Raw genomic sequence first — 20,082 nt, 5'->3', positions numbered from 1 at the left:
CGTTAAAGGCTCAAAACTCACTTTTGTAGGAAAGGGTTTTTATGTGATCAAATATATATAATCAAATTTTAACTAACTTTGTCATGCATTTTCGTAATTTTCTTATGTTGGTTCTTTTTATCACGACGCTATCGGTTGTAAACTTGTAAAAATATAACCTTTTTAGAACTTGAATTCCCAACTTAAACTTAGACAAGTAAAAAAAATGAATTTTTTTTTTGAAAAAATTTGGGGTGATTAGCGGTTCCAATAGAGTTTTGTGTAAGGCTTGTTATTAGGATTTGCAAAATTCAAGGTTTTAGCATCCCCCCCCACACTTAAATTACACATTGTCCTCAATGTGTCCCTAAAATAAGTTTTTAGGTTGATTGAATGTGTAAAATAGTGTTAAAAGCAAAATTTTATGTTACTGGCATCCTGGACACGGCCCCGTGTCGGTTAGACACGACTCCGTGTTCAACTGCCAGTAACGAAAACTTACAGAAGATGGACACGGGGGCGTGTTGGCTGAGCACGACCCCGTGTCTGGCAAAAATCTGCAGAAATTAAACAAACAACAGGTCTGGGAGGTGGGCACGGGGGCGTGTTGGCCGGACACAACCCCGTGTGGACAGTCTGCAAGGCTGAAAAACAGGTTTCTTTCTCCGGTTTTCCTGTCCTGGCTTTAATAGTACTAATGTTTAGCACTCTAAGCCTCGTTTGTACCTGTTTTATCAGTAAATACCACACCAAACAATACAACGTCCTAAAGTACCAAATCAAACATCCAAACCATCAAGTTAAAAACAAAGACAAAAGTAGAAAATAAAAATAAGTTAGGAGAAGTAAATTGTTCAACACTTCGGCACGCAGGCCGGAAATTGTTCGATAGAAAGGGAATTTAACCTGTGGGATCACCAACCAGCCGCTCCTACTCCTACTACACCCGCCTAGTCCATGTCTTCATTACTGTCGTCACCTCCCACCCCATGCCCTGCCATATACTCCCGGATGCTCCCGATGTCATCTTGGATATCGGTGATGTTTCTTTCAATGGCTCCGACCCGGTGGTATGTGTTGTTGGCAAGGTTGTAGGTGTTCCTGGTGCACATAAGGTTTTCCTGCAAACGATCATGTAAACTCTGAAAGTTAGGAAAACCACCTCCTTGTGAGGAGGACTGCCCCGGATCACCGTGCGGTTGGTACTGGTATTGGGGAGGTGGAGCGTGAAGGACTAGCGCCTCTTGCGAGTTCCATGCATGGCCTTACATCCTCTGAAAGCTTACCGATCCGTCTTCCGCCTCATAGATTAGGTTCATGGCGCGACAAATGTGCACATCAACCCGTCCTGACCATGGGATCCTTTCGAAAGACCTAGGTATGCGCGTGAAGTGCTTGAAGAGGCGGTACACCCATCCCCCATAGAAGATAGGGGTTGGTGCATGGGCAAGCCGGTTATGATGCATGTTCCGGAGTAGGAAGAATGGGACGTCGAGGGTTCTTCGGTTGTGAATGCAGTGAAGGACTACCAAATCTCTCAACCCAACAACGCCGCTGCTGTCATGTCTTGGACTAAGAGAGTAGTGAGGAGCCTATGAATGTAGCGATAAAGCGGATCCCTCAGCTTAGTACTCTTAGTGCTGCTCGGATTGTAGAACCCATCACCAATCTGAGCCCATGCGTAGGGCTGTAAACGAACCGAACGTTCAGCGAACAGTTCGTGAACCGTTCGGCAGGAAGTTCGTTTATGTTCGTTCGATAAGCTTAACGAACGAACACGAACAAAGAATTTCGTTCGATAAGCTTAACGAACGAACACGAACAAAGGTCTCGTTCGTTCGACTGCGTTCGTGAACGTTCGGTAATATGTTCGTTCGTTTATGTCCGTTCGTGTTCGGTTTTTTATGTTTATTTTTCTAAAAGTTTTTAATGTTTTCTTAATTTTTTACTTCCCCCATATGTATTATTTCGCTCTCTCTGGCCCTCTCCCTTTTTTAAAGTTCATTTGTGTTCGTTTGCGTTCGTGGTTATTGTTCACGAACTGTTCGCGAACAACCAAAATTCCTTAACGAACGAACACGAACACAAAATTCTGTTCGTCATGTGTTCGCGAACAGTTCACGAACATCCAAATTTCCTTAACGAACGAACACGAACATAGCCTTGTTCGTGTTTGTTCGGTTCGTTTACAGCCCTACCCATGCGGCTTGGCGGGCATTTTCGTCCAGCTCTCGCATTCCCCCGGTATTTTCTTCATTTCCCGAATCCTCTTCTGAATATAGCCCCACTATTGCCCCGAATTGCGCCATAGAGATCGAGTACCTAGTTCCGCCACATCGAAATGCAACCCCCTCATTGTCAAACGGGTCACACCTTGAAGTGAAGGTGAAGGTACTGTAGAACTCCAAAGTGCACTCGTGTACAGATCGAAGTCGAGTGGTTAGGGCAATCCTTAGTGGTCCGGTAACGAGGTTGTTGAACCGGCCAAGTTGGTTCACCATGGCTAAGAGGTCCGTGCATGCTTGCCTTGGGTATTCTTCGGGTCTTGTTTGAAGTATGTCATATCTAGCCCTAGCATCGAGCTCATTTGCATTGAATCTTGTGAACTTCTGCGACATCTGAAAGAATACACCAAAAGTTAGCACGAAACAATGAGATTTTCGAAAGAAACTGCAAACAGTGAGCTGGACACGGCCCCGTGCTCAGCGGGCACGACCCCGTGTCCAGGCGTCTGTTACTCAAAAACTTCATTTTTTCAACCCGGTCCCGAAAATCTGAAAATTTTTGGCCAAGTAGGTGCGGTTTCCCCCGAAAATGAAACCCTAAGTGCCGTTTTCCCAAAACAAACCGTTTACCCCTTCAATTTTATCTTTTTCGGTTCAAAAACAAGGGTTTGGGGTTTTTATGAGAAATCGGGCAAATCTATCAACAATACAAGTGTATTTACTTCTCATTACACTAATCTAACTAATGCTAACAGATTGTTGCAAAAAATTGAGGTTTGATCCGGATGAACTTTAAGAACCCTAGATTTTTCCCCAAATTTTTGATGTGTTAACTACATGCAAGTAACTAATCTAACTACTAATGATGATAGAATCATACCTTGATGTTGTTAGAATGATAGGAGACGTCGAAAATCTGCGGAAAATCGCCTGGACCAGAGCGTTTTTTGGGGAAACGGGGCGTGTGGAATGGTGTAACTGTTGTGAAAAGAGGGTTTTATCCCGACAGTTGCGCGGACACGGCCCCGTGCCGAGCAAAGTTTTGAAATTTTTTTTAGTGCTCGAGTGAGTGCCCGGTTTTACAAAAAAACTTGGTTAGAAGACTTACCGATTTTGATGTTTACCCACTTGTTCGTAACATACCAGGTATGATGTGGATTCCTTTTATTCGTCGACCGTTTGGAGCGAGATCTCCTCCTCTTCATCCTCAATGGATCCTCGACAGAGCTTTAGCCGTTGGCCATTGACTTTGAATGGAATTCCATTTCGAGATTTAATTTCTACTGCACCGTGAGGAAAAATATGGGTGATGGAAAAAGGTCTTGACCACCTAGATTTTAGTTTACCCGGAAATAATCGAAGTGGTGAATTAAACAATAGAACCAGATCTCCTACTCGAAATTCATTAGGTTTAATGTATTTGTCGTGTAAATTTTTCATTCTTTCCTTATAAATTTCTGAGTTAGAGTATGCATAATTCCTTAGCTTGTCTAATTCATTTATTTGACAAAATCGATTTTTACCTGCAATTTCTAAATCTAAGTTCACATTTTTTATTACCCAGTAGGCTTTGTGAGCTATTTCTACTGGCAAATGACAACTTTTTCCATAGACGAGCTTATATGGGGTTGTGCCTATAGTGGTCTTATAAGCAGTACGAAAAGCCCATAAAGCATCATCTAATTTATCAGCCCATTCCTTTTTATTTAAACCTACGGTTTTTTCAGTATTCGTTTTAAACCTCTATTAGTCACTTCGGCTTGTCCGTTTGTTTGAGGGTGATACGCTGTTGAGACCCGGTGATAGACCCCATATCTTGTTAAAATTTTTTCGAGTTGATGATTGCAAAAATGGGTACCTCTATCACTTATTAATGCTTTAGGTGTTCCAAAACGAGAGAATAATTTTTTCAGAAATCTTACCATTACTCTTCCATCATTTGTTGGAAGTGCATCGGCCTCGGCCCATTTAGACAAGTAATTGACTGCCACAAGTATATATTTGTTTCCTTTTGACGGTGGGAAAGGTCCCATGAAATCGAGTCCCCACACATCAAAAATTTCACAAACGAGAATGCCATTTTGTGGCATTTCGTTTTTGGAAGAAATATTACCTGATCTTTGGCAAGCATCACATGTCTTGACAAGATTTTGCGCATCTTTGTAAATGGTTGGCCAATAAAATCCTGAATCAAATACCTTTCGTGCGGTACTAGCGGCACCATGATGTCCTCCATATGGACCTTCATGACAATGGCGGAGAATTCTTCGTGCTTCGTTGCAATGTACGCACCTTCGGATGAGTTGGTCAGCACACATTTTGAAAAGATAAAGGTCTTCCCAAAAGTAATGCTTTACATCAGCAAAGAATTTCTTTCTTTGGTGATGTGGCCATCCTTTGGTGACTATACCGCTAGCTAAGTAGTTAGCGTAGTCGGCATACCATGGTTCTTGTCTACATTCCACCATTTCCAGGGACTCTGTTGGGAATTTTTCGTTAATTTGCTCGTCCCTGGTTGCCTCCAAAGCTGGGTCTTCTAGGCGTGAAAGATGATCTGCTACTGTGTTTTCTACTCCTCTTTTGTCTTTGGTTTCAATATCAAATTCTTGGAGGAGTAGAATCCACCTGATCAAACGGGGTTTTGTGTCTTGTTTCTTGAAGAGGTATCGGATAGCTGCATGATCTGTATAGACTATAGTTTTAGAAAGAACAAGGTAAGAACGAAATTTATCAAAAGAAAATACCACAACTAGTAATCCTTTTTCAGTAGTTGTGTAATTTTCTTGTGCATCATTAAGTGTTTTACTAGCATAATAAATTGGGTGGAAATGCTTTTCTTTTCTTTGTCCCAAGACTGCTCCAACGGCAAAGTCACTTGCATCACACATGATTTCGAAAAGTAATTTCCAATCGGGCGCTACCATGATAGGTGCATTGACTAGCATTTCCTTGAGGGTTAGAAATGCTTGATTGCAATCCTTGTCAAAGATGAAAGTCGCATCTTTTTCAAGTAATTTCGTTAGAGGTCTTGAAATTTTTGAAAAGTCTTTGATAAATCGTCTATAAAATCCGGCATGCCCTAAGAAGCTTCTGATTGCTCTAATGGAGGAGGGTGGAGGTAATCGAGAAATTGTGTCTATTTTTGCTCGATCAACTTCCATTCCTTCGCTCGAGATCTTGTGACCGAGTACTATTCCCTCTGTTACCATGAAATGGCATTTTTCCCAGTTAAGGGCGAGGTTAGTTTCCTCACATCGGGATAGCATTCGTTCGAGGTTATCGAGGCATTGGTCATATGAATCTCCAAAGATAGAAAAGTCATCCATGAAGACTTCCATTGTCTTTTCTATCATATCATGGAAGATGGCCACCATGCAACGTTGGAATGTTGCAGGTGCATTACATAGACCAAATGGCATACGTCGATAAGCAAAAGTTCCGTAGGGGCATGTGAAAGTTGTCTTTTCTTGGTCTTCAAGTGCTATTGGAATCTGGAAGTTACCTGAAAAACCATCCAAGAAACAGTAAAATTTATGACCGGATAGTCGTTCTAACATTTGATCAATGAAGGGCAAAGGAAAGTGGTCTTTTCTTGTTGCTTCATTTAATCGTCTATAGTCTATACAAACTCTCCATCCTGTGACGGTTCTTGTTGGTATTAATTCATTCTTTTCATTAGTTATTACCGTCATACCTCCTTTCTTTGGGACTACTTGGACGGGACTCACCCATGGACTATCGCAGATAGGATAAATAAGTCCGGCGTCAAGTAGTTTGATGACCTCATTTTTAACCGCTTCTTGGACATTTGGATTTACTCTCCTTTGTGGTTGTATTACTGATTTGTAGTCATCGTTCATCAGAATTTTGTGTGTGCACATGGAAGGGCTTATTCCTTTTATATCTACAAGCTTCCAAGCGATTGCATTTTTATGTTTTTTCAAAAGTCTAATTAATTTTTCTTTTTCTACACTATTTAATTTAGACGAAATAATTACAGGTGATTTACCATCTTTGTCCAGAAAAGCGTATTCCAAACCTTTTGGGAGTTCTTTGAGCTCAAGGGGTGGGTCTTTAGGATACTCCTTATTTTGGGGCTCATCTAGATCAAGAACTTTAAAGGTTTTTTCTATGGCGACCTCTTCTTCAACAAAGTGATCAATTTTTTTCTTTTATATCGGGTGGTTCATCTTCATCTTCAATTAGGGGGTCATTATTGCCAAAAGGGTATTTCATTGAACGCTCAAGATCTATGCTCCTTTTGAATGCCCCTAATTGAAGAGGTAGATTATTAGACTTCCGGTTTTTCAAAGCTTCATGAGTCCTTACAAAAGGTCTTCCCAACACTAGAGGAGCGTCATCGAGGATGACAAAGTCGGTTGGAATAACCATTTGATTTGTTTGAACCAAGATGTCCTTAACTACACCGATTGATTTTATTACTTTCCGATTGGATAGAAAAATGGGTATTTGAAGTGGAGCGATATCACTAATACTTAATTTTTCGAAAATGTAATTAGGCATTATGTTAACACAAAGATCTTTATCAATGGTGACATTACTAATAAATGAATTTTGAAAAAAAACATGGAACCGGTGTAATGTTTATTTCAAAAGGGTCTTCTTTTATTAGCAAAGTTTGATCATTATTTAACTTAATGCTTACCATTTCTTCAATTTTAGTGTTAGTCTTTAGCTCTTTTAAAAACTTAGCATGAGTTGATACTAAACAATGATTTTCGAAAGAAGGTGACAAGAGATTAATTTCTTCAAAATTAGACTCTTCTTGAATTTTAACGTTATCGGCCTCACCTTTTTCGTTGTTTAGCTCATGTGTCGGTTTTTCACTTATTTGTTCTTCCATTTTTAACTCTTCAACTATCGTTTCTTTATTTAATTCCTCTCTTGCGCGGGACTCCTCTTCCCTTGCGCGAGATTCTTTTATGCAACGTTCGATAGTTTTAATGTGTTCTAATATCCTATCGGTCACTTCGGTGATAGAGAAATGATTGGGATCCTCAAAGCTCGAATCCGGTTGTTCGATCCTTGGTTCCTCATAGTATCCATATGAAGTAGACGGTTCACACCATTGTTCTTCATTATAAGTATATGATGGATAAGGGTCGTAATTTTGTTCTTCATAGTACTCATATGAGGTGGGTTGTTCACGCCATGGTTCCTCATAATAAGTGTATGAAGGTGGTGGCTCATATCTTGACTCCTCAAAGTATGAGTATGAAGGCTCATACCTAGGTTCATCAAAATATGAGTATGAGGGAGAAGGTTCATGTTAGTGCAGTAATGTCTATCGCCTCCGTCAATGCGAACCGTAGCTAAAACTGAAGTAAACAAGCATTATATTGTAATATCTTGTTAGTAAAGGCAAGGTGGCATAATTGTAAATAAGGAGAGTCTCCTTATATCCTTTGCCTATAAATAGGAGCCTTAGGGTTTCATTTAGAGACTTTGGCCACATTAGAGACTTGGAGAGCTTTGGGGCTAGAGAGAGAAACTAGAGAGAGAAAGTGGCAAATCGTGATTCCCGGAGCTTGTAATTGTCAGATTGATCAATAAGAATCACGTTAAATTGTACGATCTTGTGTTTGGTCACGCACGTTCACGGATTCCGCACGTCGAACGTGTCGTTACGCAATCGATTCGGAGCGAAAACCGGGACCAACAAGTGGTATCTGAGCAGGAGCTCGGTTGCGAAGATCAAACGCACAGATTCGTACAAGATTCGATCAGATTCAGAGCCAAAAACATCCAGATTTGTCAAATTTCTCTTAACTTTCTTGTTCTTCACGTTTTTCTATGAATTTTGCAAAATTGACAGGGTTCTTATGGTCCAAATTAGCTGAAATTTTGATATGTTATGCGAAATTAGCTGATCTATAACCCTACAAATTTTCAGGTCAAAATTCTAAGCCGTTTGGGAGAAATCCGCGTTTTTGTGTTCGAAGTTGCTGAAACTGTTCGTCACCAGTTCATCAGATATGTTCGATCGAACTACCTACTCGATCGGCTAGCAATTTCTGTTCGATCGAACTACCTACTCGATCGGCTACCAATTTCTGTTCGATCGAACTACCTACTCGATCGGCTAGCAATTTCTGTTCGATCGAACTACCTACTCGATCGGCTAGGCTAACCGTTCCACTGTCACACACGTTGCAAATTCATTTAAATTGTTGACTTTGTTGACTGCTCATTGATCGAACAGCCTGTTCGTTCCACTGCCATACATTTAAAGGTTGACTTGTCAACCTCAACCGATCGGCAAGCAAATTGTCTTAAAACACATCATTCTGCATTAACAGTCAAAATCATTTAATGAAGTTGGTGAGCATGTGATTGTATTGAGAGGTCAAATAACATTTTGAGGTTAATAAATTTGTCAGCTAACTTGTCGGCCATTTAATTGGAGATTGTATCAATTGACTTGTGTCATTTGCGGCCCAATGAGATTATGATATGCATTAAATCTGTCGGCCGTACTTCGATTAAAGTTCAATCATTTAATACTTGTTCATGTGACCATATTAATTGCATGTGACTAGTTGACAGTATATTAAGATCATCACGTAAAAATTTTGAAAAACTAATCTCTTTGAATTGATGGTGATTGACAGATTGCATGTGAAATATCAATTGAAGTGTGAACATTAATTGAAAGCAAAATTAGATGTCGGCCATTTTAATTGAATTTGCTATCATTAGTTTGCATGTGATTTAAAGTCAAGATACACTGTCATAGCTCATGTGTCAAAGTTTCATACAACCAACCGATTGATCAAGAATTTGTTTTGTCGTTTTGTGATATCCAACGAACAGCATCAACGTGCCAGTCGATCGGTTAAGATTTGTCTTTTAGTGCCCTTGTTGAAGTGCAAGCCGATCGAACAACATTTGTCGTGTAGTGATTTTGTTCGAACAGTGAGTTGTTTAAGTGCCAACCGATTCAAGATCATTGTTGTGTAGTGTTTTCAATCGACTAGCCTAACCGTTCGGCTAGCCCAACCGATTGAACAACAAAGTTTACTTTTGTTTGACTCACTTGATCGGCTAGCCCAACCGAACGAACATCATATTATTTTGTCGTTTTGTGAATCAATTCATCACGCTGTCCGATCGAACAGACAACATATTTTTTGTCACAAAGCGCCCGCCGATCGAACAGCTTTCCCAACCGATCGGACAACTTACTCTATTCAAGACAAAACACCAACCGATCGAACAACATTCCTGACCGATCGAATAGCAAACTATCCGATCGACCAGCATACTGTCCGATCGATCAACCTCCTGTCAAATTTAGTTTCTGATATTTCTAAACCGATCGTTTGTTTGATTGTTTGCTTGCAGGTGATTTAAGGATATAAAATCATGGAAAAAATTGTTCCTTTCAAAGACAACAGAACCGAAGAAGAAAAATTCATCAACAGAAAAATGAAAGCTCTGATACCACTTGTTGGTCCCTCGGATAGGATCTACTACTTCGGAAACTAAGTTGAACCGGATATGATTAATGCGCGGAATTCATTGAATCAGACAATAGATATACGAGAACAAATTCAACTCTGAATTACCGTCTGATCTTCTATTGATTGAATATGAAAGTGTACAAGCTCCTTAGAGAGTTCAGACGGACATGAGTTTGCCAGAGAGTGAAAGTATCAAAAGTTACAAATGAGCTGATCGAACAACTATTTATAGGCAAAGTTAGGATAGAGTGAGTGCTGGCCGATCGGCTGGGCTAGTCGATCGGTTGACCTGCTGTTCGATCGAACATGCTGTTCGATCGGCTGGGCTAGCCGATCGGTTAGCATGGTCAACAAAAGTCAGCACTTAACAAAATGACGCGCCATATCCTGACTTGCTTTACAAACATACATACAAACATAAACTATTCACAAACATACAAAACATGACTACATGCTGACGGAAGCTACAGACGTTATAGTACTAACAGACTCCCCCTCGGATGTAGCTGTAGTTCCTTCCAGCATAGTCTTCAGTTCTTCCTGTTTCTCCTTCGCTCTTTGGCCTTTTGCCTCCTCTTTTCTTCTCTTTCTTCTAACATCTTTCGTCTCTTGTGACTTCCTTTAGTCATCCACCATTTCCTGTATTCTGGATCACCATCACGCTTTCTATCCCATTTTGGAATTTTGTTTTCTTCAGATTCAATTGGCGTCTGATCTGTTGGTGGCACAATCCCCATTCTTCGTTTTCCCAGCTCAGCAGCTCTTTTAGCTATCTCTTTCGATCTTTGACTGCGCTTGTATCTCTTCAAGAACTCATCAATTTCAATTCCTCTCCATTTAGACTTCCAATATTTTCCTGAATTGATGTCTTGAGCGAAGCATACATCCACAATCCCTTGATATTGCATTGCTTGAGCTTTGTCTTTCTTCTCATAAACAATCTTGTTAAGGAACAAACAGTCGATGTCTTTCTTTGAGCAATTGATAAGCCACATTGGATCCAGTATGCTGATTCTTCTAGATTCTCCAGTGGTCTTTTCAAAAAGAGATAACTGCCTCAGCTGTTGTTTCGTTGTAAAACCATCCTTGAAATATATCATGAAAGTCTTGCTCGATGGGTCTGAGAGGCATGTTCTTCAGACACTTTGGTAGCTTTACGTCCAGAGTTATATCTTTCTCTCCGTTTTCCAATATTCTTACAATCTGCTTCGGATACTGTGGCTTCCAATCAAGATAACCATTCTTTGCTTGCAACTTGATGTAGTTCCACAGATCTTGATCATGTAGACGAACTTCAGGACCAAAGTAGAACTGTTTGATATTCTTTGTTTTTACCAATTCATCCACATCCCACCATGGTAGAGAAGCAATATCAGACAAGAACTCAAAGTATTGAACTCCTTCTTCTCTCCTGATAGCATACACTTTGAGATCTTCTAGGTATCCCCAAGATAGAATATCTCCCCATGATAGATTTTTGCTGTGAGTGAAGTACTGAAGGGCTCTAAGAGTCTTTCTTTCTTTAGGCATATTCTTGAACCATTTCTTTCTTTCTTCTGCAGAAATTTCTCTCGGAACAGTTTCAGGAACACCTTCAGTGGAGATCTTTTCAACAATCTTTCTTTTAATCTCATCTTCATTTCTCAGCAAATGAAGGGAATGTCTCATCAACCCCAGCATAGTGAAAATCAATTTCATCTTCAGATGAATCTGAAGCGTCTTCAACAATCACATCATCATAATGATCTGCTTCAAATGCATATCTGGGCTCAAAGTCTTTAGCTGGTGACTGAGGAATTTCATCCTCAATATCAAACTTGAACTTTCCTTCTTCTAACCCCAATTCCTCTAGCATTTCAGCTCTGGTTCTTCTAACCTCAACCTCTCCTTCTTGTTGAACATTTAAGTAAATAACAGTTGGATTTGAGAGGAATACCTGATCAACATGTTGTTTTCTAGATGATGATGCTTCATTTTGAACGTCATCCTCTTGCTCATTAATTTCGTCATTCAATAGCTCTTCTATTCTTTCTTGAACAATTGGATCTTTGATTAACAACCCAGAAGCACCTTGATCATTGTCATCATCACCTTTATCATTGCTATCATCATGCTTATCATCCATTTGATCATCAACATTATCTTCATCTTCCTCTTCTTCATCACCAAACATCTCTACATCAGACTCATCATCAACTATTTCTCCACGAGCTATCTTTCCCTTTCTTTTCAGATCATAAAAATTTAGTAATCGACCCACTTCTTTCGCATTGTATGACATGGGATCAGCATCCAACGCGTGGGTAGATTATGATGTTGAATCAGAAGAAGCTACTGAGAAAATTAAGGAGGAATTAAAGGAGAACAAAGAGCAAGATGAAAAAGAGTTTCAGCAATCGGGCCCGCCTGAAATATTGTTAATTCATAGTGAAGAAGAAGAGGATAGTGAAAGAGAAGAAGGTGAAAGAATAGTTAAAGAGAGTGATAACATATCACAAACGGTTTCTGAGACAGTAAATGATTGTGGAGAAAATGAAAAAGCTGAGACAATGCATGAAGTTGATTGTGATTTAGAAGAAAATAGAAAATTACAGAAGGAATCCGTTTCAGAAAATGAAAGCATCGAGAATGAACGGATGGATATCAAGTGGTATCAGAGCAGGTGCTCGGTTGCGAAGATCAAACGCACAGATTCGTACAAGAATTAATCAGATTCAAAGCCAAAAACATCCAGATTTGTCAAATTTCTCTTAACTTTTTTGTTCTTCACGTTTTTCTCTGAATTTTGCAAAATTGACAGGGTATTTACGGTCCAAATTAGCTGATTTTTTGATATGTTATGCGAAATTAGCTGATCTATAACCCTACAAATTTTCAGGTCAAAATTCCAAGTCGTTTGGGAGAAATCTGCGTTTTTGTGTTCGACATTGCTAAGACTGTTCGTCACCAGTTCATCAGATATGTTCGATCGAACTACCTACTCGATCGGCTAGCAATTTCTGTTCAATCGAACTACCTACTCGATCGGCTAGCAATTTCTGTTCGATCGAACTACCTACTCGATTGGCTAGGCTAACCGTTCCACTGTCACACACGTTGCAAATTCATTTAAATTGTTGACTTTGTTGACTGCTCATTGATCGAACAGTCTGTTCGTTCCACTGCCATACATTTAAAGGTTGACTTGTCAACCTCAACCGATCGACAAGCAAATTGTCTCATAACACATCATTCTGCATTAACAGTCAAAATCATTTAATGAAGTTGGTGAGCATGTGATTGTATTGAGAGGTCAAATAACATTGTGAGGTTAATAAATTTGCCAGCTAACTTGTCGGCCATTTAATTGGAGATTGTATTAATTGGCTTGTGTCATTTGCGGCCCAATGAGATTATGATATGCATTAAATCTGTCGGCCGTACTTCGATTAAAGTTCAATCATTTAATACTTGTTCATGTGACCATATTAATTGCATGTGACTAGTTGACAGTATATTAAGATCATCACGTAAAAATTTTGAAAAACTAATCTCTTTGAATTGAGGGTGATTGACAGATTGCATGTGAAATATCAATTGAAGTGTGAACATTAATTGAAAGCAAACTTAGATGTCGGCCATTTTAATTGAATTTGCTATCATTAGTTTGCATGTGATTTAAAGTCAAGATACATTGTCATAGCTCATGTGTCAAAGTTCCATACGACCAACCGATTGATCAAGAATTTGTTTTGTCGTTTTGTGATATCCAACGAACAGCATCAACGTGCCAGTCAATCGGTTAAGATTTGTCTTTTAGTGCCCTTGTTGAAGTGCAAGCCGATCGAACAACATTTGTCGTGTAGTGATTTTGTTCGAACAGTGAGTTGTTTGAAGTGCCAACCGATTCAAGATCATTGTTGTGTAGTGTTTTCAATCCACTAGCCTAACCGTTCGGCTAGCCCAACCGATTGAACAACAAAGTTTACTTTTGTTTGACTCACTTGATCGACTAGCCCAACCGAACGAACATCATATTATTTTGTCGTTTTGTGAATCAATTCATCACGCTGTCCGATCGAACAGACAACATATTTTTTGTCACAAAGCGCCAGCCGATCGAACAGCTTTCCCGACCGATCGGACAACTTACTCTATTCAAGACAAAACACCAACCGATCGAACAGCATTCCTGACCGATCGAACAACAAACCGTCCGATCGACCAGCATACTGTCCGATCGATCAACCTCCCGTCAAATTTAGTTGTTTGATATTTCTAAACTAATCGTTTGTTTGATTGTTTGCTTGCAGGTGATTCAAGGATATAAAATCATGGAAAAAATTGTTCCTTTCAAAGACAACAGAACAGAAGAAGAAAAATTCATCAACAGAAAAATGAAAGCTCAAACCAGGTTGCTCAGAATCTCTCGTACATTCAAAGAAGCTAAGCAGGCGATGAGATGGGATGCTGATAGAAAATGTTACCTTGATCCAAATGGAAACATTGCAGTTGATCCAGATTCCTTTATTGTTGATCTTTTCATCTAACAATTTGCTGAACAAGAAGAAGCAAATCAAAGATTGTGGTGGGGTGGAGAAACAGAAAAAGTAGAAACTGATAAAAAAGAAAAAGAGAAGGATGAAACTTTAAAATGTGAACTTGTATGCTCAAAATGCGAAAAATCTGAAGCAGACAATGTCAAACTTTTGAAGGATGTGGAGAGTTTGACATTGGAAAACAACATTTTAAAAGAAAAAGAAAAGGAATTTCAAAATAAGATAACATTTTTAGAGAATGAAAATTTGAAAATAGAAAAGGATTTTGAAAAGATTAAAATTGAAAATAAAGTTGTTTCTTGGATAAAATTAGAAAAGAAAGTGTTAAAATAAAAAAGAAACAGATTTTCAAAATCAAATAAAAATGTTAGAAAATGAAAAATCAGTTTTTGAAGAAAAGAAAATTGAAAATGAAAAGGCAATAAATTCTCATCTTGAGAAAATTTCTCAACTTGAAAAAGAAGTTGAGAATGCTAGAAATAAAATTGATGATTTTGAAAAGAAATTGAAAGGTTTTGTGACCACTTCAGCAAAGTTTGATCATTTATGTCCAAAACCAATCAATTTAGTTCCAATGAGTGATAATGTCACAAATTTTGACAAAGTCAAAACTGAAGATTGTGATGATAAAACTGATGATGAAAATGAGAAAAATGAGAAAAGAAAAATATTTTTGGAATTAAAAGAAAAATTTAAAGATACTGTTTTACACTCTACTGAAATAGGTGAATGCTCAAAGCAAAAACCTGTTAAGAAGAATGTAGAACAAAAACAAAATGTTAAAAATTTGAAAAATTTTCAAAATGAAAATAAAAGATCATCAATTCAGTCATCCAATCATTATGAAAAATCACAAAAATTTAAAAATCAAAACTCACAAAAAGTTGGTAATCAGTGGTGCAGGTTTGACCACAGTGCTCAAATGCCAAATCAAGGATACAAGAGGAGACATGAGTACCACAAGGCAAATCAATGCTATGATCTAAGCGTGTGGTATGAAAATGGTGTGTGGTATGAAAATGGTGAAAGGTATGATAACAGAGTGTGTTACGCTTGTGGTGTTAGAGGACACATTTCTGTTAACTGCCAAAGTCAGAGATTTGAAACGAGAAGGTGCTATGAATGCCAAATCAGAGGCCATATTGCAAGAGATTGCCCAATGAGATCAAAGGAAAGATCGAGGGCTGAATCTCAGGAAAAGGTGAAGGTGAAGGAAACAGTCAAAATTGAAGAAAAGCCCAAAGAACAGAAAGTGAAATTATCACAAGGGCAGAAAGATAGACTGAGAAAGAAAGCGATAAAGTATCTAGAAAAGATTTTGTCTTCGGAGAAAAGAAAGAAAGAAAGAAAGTATCTTGAAAGGATTTTGTCCTCGGATACAACTGGTAATCCGAGAAAAAGTTCTGATGAATTGCTTTACTCAATTGAAAAGGCAAGCAAAACGAATTCATCAGATGCAAATCTGAGGACAAAAGGGGTGATAAAGAAAGAAAAATTAACTAACCAAACCAACAAAAAATCAAAGAAAGTTAATTTTTCAGAAAAAGCTTTTATCAAAGTGTTTAAGTATAACAAAGATTGTGAAAAATCATGCACGTCACGAGTTGACAAATTTGGAAAGCTTAAACATTGTAGTGAATGGGTTCCAATAGAAAATGGCAATGAATTTGTTTCTGAGAAAACAAAAGAGCCATCTTCTGGCAAGGAATTTGTTTCTTCGGAAACAAAGGAGCCACGTGTTGGCAATGAATCTGACTCTTCAAAGTCAGACAAGCCACATTCAGGTAATGATTCTGGTTCGTCAAAACCAGAGGAGCCAAAAATTGAGGTAAAAACTGTCAAACCCAAGAATGGTCAGGCTTGGGTAGATCTTTTCAAATGAAAAACCTGACTTTCCGGAACTCCCAGGTTGGTAAGTGTGGAGTAGGAATCGGCATCTTTCTTGAGAAATTCACGTTTGTGATATTTCGACCTACAAGTGGTTATTTAAGGACATTAAGTTGTACTTGAGTTAACTTTCTTACAAGTGATATTGTTGATTGAACCTACAAGTGTTAAATTTTTCAGGAAGTGATAAAAGAACAGTGTGATGAAACCCCAAGTTTGTGTAAAGACAAATAAAACTAATTTTCCGGAAAAACCATTTTGATTAAAACAAACTTAAGTGTTTTGAAATCATAATGGGAAAATAGTTTGTTGTCAAGGGGAGTTCTGATTGTTTATGCCAAGTGGATGGCGAATTGATGCAATTCTCATCAGTTTGTCATGTTATTTGTACAGTCTATTATTTTCTAATTTTCCCAGAAAATCAAAATTGAAATATATTTTGATTTTAGGGGGAGTAAGAAAATTTTTAGAAATTTTGAAAATTTGAAAAATACAAAAACATGATAAAACCAGAAAATGCCAAAAACATTGAAAAATCAAAAATGAGTTTTGTTGAGAAAAGAGGAAATGATTGTACATCAGTGGACTATCACAGCATGCTAAAGAAATGAAATGTCAAATGTGATAAACGGTCTCACTAAGGATGTGACGATAGGCTCAGCTAGACTAGTAGATTTGCGATAACGATACAAACTAAATGAAAAAGCCTAGTTCTAGTGGGAAACATGGTTGAAAGCATAGTACTTAGTTTTGTCCTTCGTGATTGTGTACCTACTCAGTAATCGCTGAATGCTAAAAGAGCATAAAAACTGGTCAGTTTGTGAACTTTCACAACTTGCTGAAAAAGTCACTGTGATTGTGCATTTTATTTTGCAAAGATTTAAACTTGTTTTATTTCTTTATTTTGTTTAAGCATTGGACATCTTCTGCGTATACGTGAGTATTGTCACACCCCGACCACGTAGGACAACAAACCGTGGCGGAAACGTCGGGGAGTGTTGCAACAGAAGCTATCGTTTCACAACCATGGATACAAAAGTGTTTCGTTTTATTGATATAATTAAACATTACATTGTCTTAACACAGAATAAACAAGTTTTACATCGTCTATCACTATTATTATGTCACTAAGGCCTCGTCCAGATCCTATGTGACGCATGCATCCTAGTAGTCATTCAAGCATCTGTCACACCCTGGCTTTGCGGAAGCGTGGTTAATTTGTGTGACTTCTTAATACCATAGCTTAATCATAACAAAGCTATATGAATTTAAAAACCATGCAAGTCATCCATTAAGTTTTTGAAAACATAATACAATACCATTGTTTTTAACATGCAACCATAACCTTGTTCAGAAACATAACAACTTATAACAAAACATAAACGTGATTTAGGGATTGTGTCTTGTCCAGGTAAGAGACACAACCCTAAACCCTGATGACTTCATGACCAGTGCAGCGGAAAACGTTCCATACCGTGCCAGATCCGTTTAATTTCCTGAAATACATGTGAGTTTGAAAAATCAACAATAATGTTGAGCGAGTTCATGCGTAAGTGAGTATGTAAAAACCTTTGTGAGTATAAAAATAGTTGTGGTATGTAGCAGTGTAAGAGGACTTGTGATCATCAATGGTTTGCAAGGCCACTGACCTATGTGAAGTGCAAATAGGGAGACTCAAACCTAGCAGATTTATGCCACGGCAAAGTATGTGGACAAAGTCACCCCACGGTCCGTTTCTAGTTTGGCCGGGGGCTGGGCTCGCTACACCCAGATAGATCTACCGCTCCTGTCCCTCGGTCCCTCCATGAGGACTAATGGCCCCATGTTGTTCCTATCCACTCACATGATCGTATAACACCTCCTTACGTTAAACATACCGTTGTAAAGTACTCGTAAATCATAGTAACATGTATTTCACCCCCGCAGTTAAGTAAACTGAAAACAGTTAGAGAAAAGGGGGACATGAACTCACAGTGAATGCGTATCTCTACCAAGTAATCCGAATATCCGAAGCTGTGCAACGACCTACAGGTGCTAATTCTATTAGACGGATGGCCGTGCCTTAGCTTTATAACTTATATTTTTAGGAGACGGTTAGACAACCGTTTCGTGTACATACTTGGTATTTTACTTTCCTTCCCAAGGATGGGGGATTTAAATACATGTGTATTTATACTATCTCATTAAGTCCCACTTAATATATTTTTATTTCTCATTCCAAAATATAATTATTTTTCTCAAAAATAATATATTTTCTCTTTACACAATACTTTCCAAAATAATACGTTAACAACATACGTGTTGGTGAATATTTCCGCGTAATGCGTAAGTTACGTTTTAATGATTAGGTGGTAATAGAAATTACCGTTGTAACTTTTATGCTTGTCGTATAAGCGTTTGTATTATTTTGGGTTTGACAAGTTAGTAAATATTATTTTTTTACTCTAAAAATAATATTTATACATTTTCACAAAATAATCATAAACAGTGTTGTGACAAAATATATTTACCGAATATATATTTATCACGTTTAGTTTTGTGAAAATCCCACCTCCGATTATTTATAAATAAAGTTGTGGCGAAATATATTTGAAAACATGTCAAAGTAGTCTAACACTTGTAAATAATTCTAAGTGTTATATTTTTAGAAAATTTCGCCAGAGTTTCCCCTGTAACTGGAGGTGGCCACGCTTTCAAGCGTATCATTTTCTTTTACAAAATCACTTCTTTTATTTCAATCAATCAATTTCCAACATAATAAACAAGTTTCAACCCTTCGAATTTGTAGACTAGTATGTAAAATCACAATATTACATGAACTTGTAGTTTTTCTAAAACTATTATGTAGATCTCGTTATATTTAGTGGATCTATGTATAAAATAGTTTATTCTTGCAAAAACCCCGTTTTTGGAACAAATCACTCTTTACAACTTTCGACAATTTTTATAAAAATTGTTATTTTGTCGGATCTTTCATTTCACAAGTGTTTATACACTTGTAGACTATAAAAATCACATTTGTTAACATGTTAAACAACTTTTATAAAACATGATTTTCTCAACACCCGGTCCTACGAATATACCACTTGTACATTCGTAGATCGGCTCGTTTTAAATACTATTTTTCATGTTAAAACACTTTTACACAAGTTCATGTTTCCCGTGTGGTGGAGTTTCACCTTTTAACCCTTGTACAAAAGAAACAAGTGTATGTCAAGATTCGGGATCTTAACAAAGTCGGGTTAAACGATGATAAGAGCCACCACATCGTAGATCGGGTCTCTACAACCAACATATTCAAATACTACGACATTTACACGCGTTATGACCTTTTATCCAACGATTTTCACATTTTAGTAGACTTTAATGATTCAAGAAGTGGGTTACCGACTTTTATCCGTCAAAAATCCTTTTAACCACTTTAGGCACGATTAAAAATGAGTTTCAAATGTTATACCTCTAGCTCGGGGCTAGGGAAGTTCTTTGGCGAAAATGGCGCGGATAAAAGCAAATGCACGAGGTCCTTTACGTTCCGAGTGCACCAAAGCTCCTTATACGTGACCCGTGAAGCTTGAATGATCTTGGAATGGCAAGACTCGAACTCGAAAGCGGATGGGTGGTGGTGAGGGGGTTCGGCCGAGATAGAGGGAGCAAGAGAGTGAGAGAGTGAGATGGTGAAGTGTGTGTGAAATGTGTGAGAGAGGTGAGTTTATATAGAGAGTTTTCGTCATCGTCCAATGGATCTCGTGTCTTCTAGATATCAGACAAGAATAATAAAATATTAAAAGTTGTCCTTGTTTGTCCCCTTGGTTGGCCGATTTCCTTAGGGTGGTGGGACCACCAGGTTCGATTCCAACTAAACAGTTATGGTTCAGTTATGTTAAGTCGGTTACATAAAGGTCTAACCTCGTTAGTTGTTTATTGCGTTATGATACGGGTGTTAGGGTAATCAGGGACCCTAACTGGCTC

This window comes from Helianthus annuus, chromosome 14 (genome assembly GCF_002127325.2).
Source record: "Helianthus annuus cultivar XRQ/B chromosome 14, HanXRQr2.0-SUNRISE, whole genome shotgun sequence".
NCBI lineage: Eukaryota > Viridiplantae > Streptophyta > Magnoliopsida > Asterales > Asteraceae > Helianthus > Helianthus annuus.
Note: the sequence above shows the minus strand (reverse complement) of the source record.